At 40.6% G+C, this 9,319-nt stretch overlaps 1 pseudogene; it reads left to right on the top strand.

The window, feature by feature from the left end:
* The first annotated feature begins 323 nt into the window (after positions 1-323).
* LOC120097612 (small nucleolar RNA SNORA17) lies at positions 324-441 on the top strand (annotated as a pseudogene).
* Positions 442-9,319: the final 8,878 nt, after the last annotated feature.

Below are 9,319 nucleotides of genomic sequence, written 5' to 3'. Positions count from 1 at the left end.
ACAACGTGCTCTTCATCACCCCCCACAGTTCTATTTATAAATAGTTTCTGTGTGGTGAAGTAAAGAAAGCTCTGTTGTGGGAAAAAAATTATCATTGCTACCACAGGTATGAAATTTTGTCTTTGGCAGAAAAGTATAAAGGTCGTTTTGAATTTACTTAATATTCCTTTCATAGCTTGGATAACTGAGAATAAAGGAGTGGAGAATGGAGGTTTATATGCATAATCCTAGCATTTGGGAGACCAGAATAGGAGGAGGATAAATTTAAGGCTATTCTGGGTTAACATAATAATATTCTATTCAACTAGAATATTATTGAGAACCCTGCAACCAGAGGTGATGCAGGTGTGGCTGCTATGTCACGTGTGCATCAGTAGCTTGCAGAGAGGAAAGAGGCTATGTTCTGACTTGGAACATCTGAATGATTAGCAGCCTAACACTCCCTGGGGGGTGTGGGGAGAGAGAATCTGAAATGACCACCAGTTCAGTGTCAGGGAGGCCTGAACGGGCTCCCAGGATGGGGAACAAGCCAGAGACTAGAAGAACCTGACCTTGGATCTCCAGCCTCAGGCAGGAGTGAACTTAAGACAGGCAACCCTCCCAAGGGCCCATTTCTGCAGGCCATAGTGAGTATGGAGCCTAAGATTACAACAGACCAGCAACATGGGGGCTGTTCAGGGAACTAGACTGAAATGACCACCAGACCAACGTCGTGCAGACCCAAGACAGGCTGACCATGACATAGATGACCCCTACCCAACACCATAAAGCATGAACAGTGCATAGCACTCCTGAGACAACTCCTGAGGTGACCCCAGACACTCAAAGATACCTGGTGCTACTATGAGAAACAAGTAAGTAGAGAAACAGAAGGGTGTGGCGCAATGAAGAGAGGCAGAACTGGAGCCTAGAGCTTAGTGAGGGAGAGCTTGAGCTTTATGTGAGTTGCCAGTGATGCTACCTGGAAACATGGTGGGTCCTGACCTGTGCTGCCACTGTGGAGACCACATCTGAATTCATGGCTCTGCAACAGCAGTGGCTCTATTACCACAAAAGGCCAGGCAGACATCCCTTGTCTGAGCTGCCTCCCAAGGACATGTTAATCTCTGAGAGCTGTGCAAAAGTGCTCCCACCCTTTCCCTGTGCATCTTGAGATAAATGATCCTATAAGTAGCAGAGTTGATCCTGGACCTAGCCAGCTCTCATCCTGGGAGAGCAGGACCTTCACATTGCCAGAGCTGTGGGTGAGCTGGACCTGAGAATAGGAGTATGGGAGAATAGGGAGCTGGCCTTACCACTCATCTCCTTGGAGATGTTGTGAAAATCTTTACCACATAGAATAGGCAGGAGACTGGATTCTTGGGGTCATAAGAGTAGGAGAGCTGGCCCTGCCCTTCACCTGCTACAGCACTCAGGAGAGTAGACCCTGCACTCATCTGGTCAGTACAGTAGAGCTGGCCTTAGATATGGGGGTTGCAGGTGAGCTGTCCCTGAGTGTGTACGTGCAGGAGAACCTACACTGCCTCTTAGCTTCTGAGTTGTGGCACAGACAGATGAGGGAGAAATATCTTTCTCTCCTCCTTCATCCCTTGCCATCTATGACAGGCAGGAAAGATAACCCTGAGTCACGATAGTAGTACTGGCCCTGTCCCTCACCAGCTGAAAGCCTTGGTAGAATGAACTTTGCACCTCCAGTGGGCAGCAGGGTAGAGCTAGGCCTGGTAGCTGGAATTGCTGGTAAGCTGGCTCTAAGGGCCTGAGAGCAGGGGAACCATCTGGCTGACCCGCTCAGATACCTCTCAGGCCCAAATCGAGAGCTGTGACTTGGCACACTCCCCATCTCCCCCATTGATCAACTAACTGCTGGAGAGCATGAAGGGACTGATTTAATAATTCCAAAACTACAGGATCTCCTTGACACTGGGAAACAACAGGATATCTGGGAAGAGTCCAAGTGAGGCTCCAGTATAGTAGCAGAGCCAGACGCCTCATATGCAAAGAGTCATTGCAATGAACATTTGCAAGCAAAGAAATGTAGACACAGGGTTTACCGTGGGACACAATGTGCTCAGCATAGCTTCCACTACAAGATTTTTACTTCTTCTCCGTTGGGGATGAAGTTACAAGGATAAAGGGGGCTGAGGTATGAGAAGGATTTGGGTATATGATGTAAAATTCACAAAGAACCAAAATGAGGGAGAAGGAAGAACAGAAGCTAGATGGAGGGTAGAAAGGACAGGAAAAAAGGAACAGTCTCTTAGTCTATGAATGCCTCACTGGCTGAATTTTTAATACACTGTTTCCAATGTATCACAAATATTTCACCTTGTTATGACTTGGTTACCATGTCTTCATAAAAAAGATATTATCAATGGTCTCACAGTTGAGTTAGAAACAATAGTTTCAATAAATAACTCTTTCAATAAATAAAAAACTTGTTTAATATAAAAACGTGTCTTGTCTCAGTCAAAAGAATGACCATTTAATGTACTCTTTTATAGAATAAAGCAGGGGTTGGGGATTTAGCTTAGTGGTAGAGCGCTTGCCTAGGAAGTGCAAGGCCCTGGGTTCGGTCCCCAGCTCCGAAGGAAAAAAAAAAAGAATAAAGCAAAACATAAGGGGCAGTGTATGAATACCTGGAGCAGCCAACTGGATGGTCTACTGGAATGAGTACACTGTCAGGAAAATGTGTTAGGAAAACTACAAAGCCAAGAAGAAACACAAGCATACAAACACATATGCACATATACATGCACATGCACACACATACACACTGTTTGACAATTTGACTGCGACAAAATTCTCAGCCAGTAAAATGTTGGCTCAATAAGCATCACATCCTGAGTTCAGATACAGAGCACCCACATAGATAGCTAGATGTGGAGCTCCTTCCTGTCATCCAGTGCTGGGAGTGTGAGGGTCTCTGAGGCTTGCTAGCCAATTTATCTAAATCGGTAATCTACAGATTCAGTGGAAAACCTAACTTCTAAAAAGAAAGTGAATGGTGATAGAGGAAATTGTCGACACCAACATCTGGCCTAAACACACACACGCACACACATGCACAATAACATACATACACACACACACCACATACAAACACACCCAGAGGCAGGCACACACACCCAGACACACACAAGCACACACCACATACACACATTTGACCTACATATGCACACACACAAACATAGACACACACACACAATCTGACACACACATACGCACACACACACACCATCACCATCATCATCATCATCATCTGGCCTACACACACACACACACACACACACACACACACACATTGTTACACCCATTCCCCTATGCATGGATACACAGATACACTACTCACAATACAGTGTGAAAACATCTCACCAAAGGGAAGATTAAAATAGACAGAATGTTATATTTCATGTGAACTATCTTCTTAGGAGGCAGGAGAAATATAGTTGTAAATGTCTGAATTGATTTCACGTTTATGTCCAACTTCACAAACTCAGCACTGAGTTTTTGGGGTTTTGTTTTGTTTTGTTTTGTTTTGTTTTGTTTTGTTTTGTTTTTAAAGAATGGGCCCAGGAAGAAGGAAGGACAGTTCATTGGGCCTTCTTGGTACTAAGTGGACGTTTTGTTCATGAAACCAAAGAAAGTTGTGCACCTCCATACTCAAATGAAGCTAACGCAAAACACAAATGGAATCATAGGTTCCAAATTTCTATTTAAAATAAGTATTCCCTGATTAAATGAGACTTGACAGATTTAATGAGAAACAAATGGTGACCTCAAGCCGAATCTCCTTATTTAATCTAAACAATGGCCAGCACCCTTTCAGATAATATTTGCAAGCCAAAGGTGTTTGAAGATAAATTGTGCAATCTCACTGTAAAATAGTTTAGTGATAAACCTTTTAATGTTTAAACAAAAACTTGTAAATGTGAAATTTACATTTAAGTCATATTAGAAATAGTGTATTGTATTTTTCATACTGGACATTATAACAGATCTATGCTTCATTCACAACTGTTAAGTGCAACATTTATCTATTTCTATGTAACTTCCAGGGAAATAAGGTTCAAAGAACAACCTGACATGCAACAGCTCTGAGCCGCTAAGAATACAAATGAGGACTTCTGATCAGCTGCAGAACTGCCAATCAAGCCTGAATTGTCTGTATCCATTTGCCGGAGGAGCCACAGTATGTATAAGCCTGTGAATTTGGGGCTGTGATCACAAAAGAAAATTGCCATTGTCCTTGTTATATTGTGCCTCTTCAAATATCCTGATACCCAGGAATTCTGAATGTATGTGTCTGCCATAGAGCAGTAAGAGTAGTTATTAGCTGAAATGAAGTCATACGACCATTAATAGACTCTTAACCAGTGTCACTGTGTCCTTCTAAGCATAAAAGAGCCACAAGGTACCAAACAGAACAGCAAATAATATAGTACTAAGGGCAGAAACACAATCACAAGCCAAGGGACAGAACAGACCATATGTGGCCAACCAGAAGTTAGCAGTAAACAAGTATGAAATCCCTCTGTGGGATCCAGAAATATATCCTTGAACTTTCAGCCTCCTGAACAGTGGTTTTTGACATTTTTAATGCTGTGACCTTTTAATACAGTTTCTTCATGTGACAGTGATCCCTAACCATAAAATTTTTTCTTGCTATTTTATAACTGTAAGTTTGCTACTGTTATTAATTGTAATGTACATATATGTGTTTTCTGATAGTCTTAGGCAACCCCACAGGGATCATTACCACAGGTTGAGAACTGCTACATTCTCATGATTACATGATATGTTTCTTTTGTCTTCTGAGAGTCTTTTATACATTGTTAGAGAATCAGTTGGAAGCTATGGTAAAGTTTTAATACCTAGAAAATGACAAGGAGTGTTCTAAGTATTGATTATAATATTATCATACAATAATACCTATACATAAAGGAAAACAGGACTGAATTGGTATGAGAAATTAGCAATAGACAGAAGCATTGACTGACAAGGAGTAGAGTTCAATGAAATTCTACTCAGACAAAATTCCATTCTGGAAATCCAAGTGTCCAGTACATGTACAGTAGGACTTGAACCTCTAAGTTACTATTACCTTGTGTATTCAGCTATCAATTTTGAACTTAGTCATTCAAAACTATATTTGATTTCACTTATTTTGACTTGATATATACTGCTTCAAGTTGTGGAAGAAAATCTAGTAGTGGTTTACCTAAAAAGATCCCAGCTTTGAATATTAATTAACATTCCTAGAATTGTCACCAGAAGCCACATTTTTTCCCAACACCCACTTCATTCTCTTAACAAGCACAGGCAGTAGAATTATTCTTAACATTTCCCTAGGGCAAACTTAAGATTCAATGAGTGTGATATTCGACAGACAAGGGACAAGTCCTAGCTGTAAGACTGGAGTTTCATGGCAGAATTAGGACTCATTACATAGTCATTAATTTGCTCAGACTTAAAGCATGTGTATGGAGCATGTAACTTAACTCTTTCAAAGTCTTATTTAATAATGGTTCTCAAATGTTTTAACCTCCCTTCTACCCAACGGCTCACCAGAAGTGGTGGAAAAGAATACGGGAGAAGTGGACCTGTTCAGGAATGGTTCTTTGCAGCAAATACCATCTGCATTATCAGGAAATCCACAATGCATTGCGCAGGTCAACAAAGACAGCTCAATCCACTCACAAACTCAAGACTACACGAGCAGCGCAGTTCGGTAGAGTCAGGATAGCAGACATGAATCAGCAGTGGTGGCACTGCCTAACAGGAAAAGTCAGGTCTCAGCCTCAGCACAAGTTGGCAGGAGGGACCAGGGCCAACAGGAATGCCAAGAGAAGTTCTCAGCTGTGCCTCTCTCAGCTACCTGAAGATCAGCAAAGATGAGAGATGAACAGGCATTGCCCAGGTAGCTCTGTAAGCAAGCCAAGCTCAGCCTCCGTCACTGTCTGTCAAGTCCTTTTTAAACTCCCTCCAAACATCACGTGTCCTCCACAGGTCTTGCCTCAGTACCTGTGTCTGTCTAACATCACTCTGCCAATCAGCCTGAGTCCTAGGAAGTAACAAGAAACTACAGCATGCTACCAGAAGTCTTTTGGTGAGTTTCTGTCTGTGGAATCCAACAAATCCCCATTCAACTACACAATGTAAGTCAGACCAATACATGAGTGTCATTAGCAAAGAACACATCTCATGTGTCCTTTTACAAGTTTGCTTTAGCAGAACATCCTTTCTCCTGTGTCTGCTGCAGTGAAACATTCCTTCATGAGTCTGCCTTAGTCTTTCACCTGTGTCTGCTTCAATGAAACATTCTTTCACGTTTGCCTTAGCGAAACACCATCCAACACAACTGACTTTACAGAGAACCCTTACGTTTCCACATCAGGAGTTCACTTTTCTTTCAGCCATTTATTACAAATTTCAAGTCCTACCAATGAAGCAGAAAAATGCTAGAGTGAAAAAAACACTAATAAAATTCAAACTTTATATATCTGAGCATTGAAACACAAACTTCATGAAAGAATCTTAACACACCATTTGAGCTTTTACACCATTAAACTGATGGAGGGGAAAGTCCAGACAAAGTTGCCCTTTTTAATATTTAATGTCAGCTGCTGTAACATAATAGACATAATAGTTAATTAGTTATAATTTGATTTTTCATTTGTAAAGTGGCCATGGAAGCTGTCAAGACATCCACAGATTGTAGTGCAAACCACTCACTTGCCTGTGTAGCATGCTCAAATGATGGAAGTTAGGAATTCCAGGGCTGTAGAGTTGGAACACAGATCATTAAAGGGAGAGAGAAGGAATACGTAACTCTACAGTTAAACCAATCAGAGAAGGAAGTGGAAGAACCAACACAGCAGGTAAAGTGAGAACGTGGTTACTTATAATGTATGAGTTTGTATATGGGTATGCATGTATGTATATGTACATACAGTGGTTAGTTATATATTACATATATTGTATATATCATATGTTGCAGTTGTGTCAATTAAATACACATGCACATTTAATAGCTCTAAGTCACATATGCAGTATAAGAATGTAGCTGAATTTCTATCGGCATATAAAAATCCATACCAACTTAAAATGTGAGACTTGTTGCTTTCTTATTCAAGAGATACACTCATAAACAGAGTTCATTAGGACTCAGTATAATTATAATTGTTGTTTTATACCTTCTTGTGGTCAATTTAGGATGGTTAAATCACACAGCAGATTGCACGCCATGTGGCCACTTACATCCTAGAGAAGTCACCAGCCGAGATGAAGAAGGGGCGTATGGCTGCTGTTTTAAAACATTTGTTTTTCTGTAAATATATTTATATATTTTAGATGAGACTTACATACAATTTACACACACATGTATATGCCCTAAACAAGAGCTGACTCATATATAAATATGTGTGCTCTTTGGGTAGTGGTTTAGTCCCTGGGAGGTCTGGTTGGTTGGTACTGTTGTTCGTATGGGGTTGCAAGCCCCTCCAGCTCTTTCAATCATTTCTCTAACTCCTCCCATAGGGTCCCCATTCTCAGTTCAATGGTTTGCTGCTAGCATTCGCCTCTGTATTTGTCCTGCTCTGGCTGAGTCTCTCAGGAGACATCTATATCTGGTTCCTGTCAGCATGTACTTCTTGGCTTCATCAATATTGTCTAGTTTGGGTGGCTGTATATATAAATATGGGCTGGATCCCAAGATGGGGCAGGCTCTGAATGGTCATTCCTTCAATCTCTGCTCCAAACTTTATCTTCATATCTCCTCCTATGAATATTTTTATTCCCCCTTTTAAGAAGGACTGAAGAATCTGCAGTTTGGTCATAATTCTTGAGCATCATGTGGCCTGTGGATTGTATCTTGGGTAATTCGAGCTTTTGGACTAATATCCACTTATCAGTGTGTGCATACCATGTGTTTATTTGGATTGGGTTACCTTACTCAGGATGATGTTTTCTACTTCCATCCATTTTTCTATGAGTTCATAAACTTATTGTTTTTGATAGCTGAGTAGTACTCTATTGAGTAGATGTACCACATTTTCTGTATCCATTCCTCTGTTGAAGGGCATCTGGGTTCTTTCCAGCTTCTGGCTATTATGAATAAGGCTACTGTGAACATAGTGGAGCATGTGTCTTGTCATAAGTTGGAGCATCATTTAGATATATGCCCAGGCATAGTATAGCTACATCCTCAGGTAGGATTTTCTAAGAAAGCTCCAGACTGATTTCCATAGTGGTTGTACCAGCTTGCAATCCCACCAACAATGGAGGAGTGTTCCTCTTTCTCCATATCCTTGCCAGCACCTATTCTCACCTGAGTTTTTTATCTTAGCCAATCTGACTGGCGTGAGATGGAGTCGCAGGGTTGTTTTGATATGCATTTCCGCAATAACTAAGAATGTTGAACATTTCTTTAGGTACTTCTCAGCCATTTGATATTCCTCAGGGATATTCTTTGTGTAGGTATGTATATCATTTTTAGTAGGCTTACTTGATTCTCTGTAGTATAACTTTTTGAGTTCTTTGCATATATTGAATATTAGCCCTCTATCAGATGTAGGATTGACAAAAACTTTTCCCAATCTGTTGGTTGCTGTTTTGCCCTAATGACAGTGCCCATTGCCTTACAGAAACTTTGCAATTTTGTGAGGTCCCATTTGTTGATTCTTGATCTTTGATAAGCCATTGGCATTCTGTTCCATTGTTGGTGGGATTCATAACCTCTGTTAGCTTCACTATTTCTCTGTTTTATTTCTGTCTTGATGACTTTTCAATTGGTGAGAGTGGAGTGCTAAAGTCTCTCATTAATAATATATGGGTTGATGTGCAGTTTAAGCATTAGTAATGTTTCTTTTATGAATGTGGGTACACTTTTACTGGGGGCATAGATGTTCAAAAATAAGACTTCATCTTGGTATATTTTTTTCTGTAATGAGTATGAAGTGCCCTTTCCCATCTCTGTTGATTAATTTTGGTTAAAGTATATTTTACTAGATAATTAATGTCTATCTCATCTTGATTCTTGGGTCTGTTTGCTTGGAAATCTTTTCCAGCCTTTTACTCTGAGGTGATGTCTATCTTTCTTGTTTTTATTGTATGTAATAGAATGATGCCTGCCTCTGTTTATTGGGGGAATTGACTCCATTGATTTTGAAAGGAATGACGATTATTGATATTTTTTGATGTTGGTGGTGTTATTGTATGTGCAGGGGTGTGTGTTTGTGTGTGTGTGTGTGTGTGTGTGTGCGTGTGTGTGTGTATTTGCATGTGTGTTTGTGTGTGTGTGTATACTTCCTTTATTTTTGTC

This window comes from Rattus norvegicus, chromosome 16 (assembly GCF_036323735.1).
Source record: "Rattus norvegicus strain BN/NHsdMcwi chromosome 16, GRCr8, whole genome shotgun sequence".
Classification (NCBI taxonomy): Eukaryota; Metazoa; Chordata; class Mammalia; order Rodentia; family Muridae; genus Rattus; species Rattus norvegicus.
Note: the sequence above shows the minus strand (reverse complement) of the source record. Positions and strands in the feature narration are given on the sequence as shown.